The following is a 437-nucleotide window of genomic DNA, read 5'->3' as shown; positions in this document are numbered from 1 at the left end:
CGTCCTCCCTAAAGTTAGCGCAGCCTAGCAAACTCCGCCCTTCAGTAGCATCTTTCGTAATACCCCACCCCTGTGCAACAAGCCCCGCCTGTCCCTTGGATTCCCTGGCTACTTTCCTGCCCCTACTCCGCCCCCGATATTATTTTTGGGTACTGCTAGTAAAGTAGGAGGTCCTCAGACCATACGGAGGAGTCATAAGACCATACCTCCCAACTTTTTGAGATGAGAAAGAGGGACATGTAAGCCACACCCCTGCCCCCCCTCCCAAATACCATAACGCATACCATAAAGATTTCATAAGAAAACTATGTTGTTTTATAATTCACACCACACTGGTCCTTCCTATCCTGGTTCATTTTCCTTCATATTAACATTTTAAAATTAGTAATATATCAATTTAAAGGATGGTAATAAAGTTTACAGTCAATCAAACACAT

Source organism: Hyperolius riggenbachi, chromosome 3 (genome assembly GCF_040937935.1).
Source record: "Hyperolius riggenbachi isolate aHypRig1 chromosome 3, aHypRig1.pri, whole genome shotgun sequence".
Lineage (NCBI taxonomy): Eukaryota > Metazoa > Chordata > Amphibia > Anura > Hyperoliidae > Hyperolius > Hyperolius riggenbachi.
Note: the sequence above shows the minus strand (reverse complement) of the source record.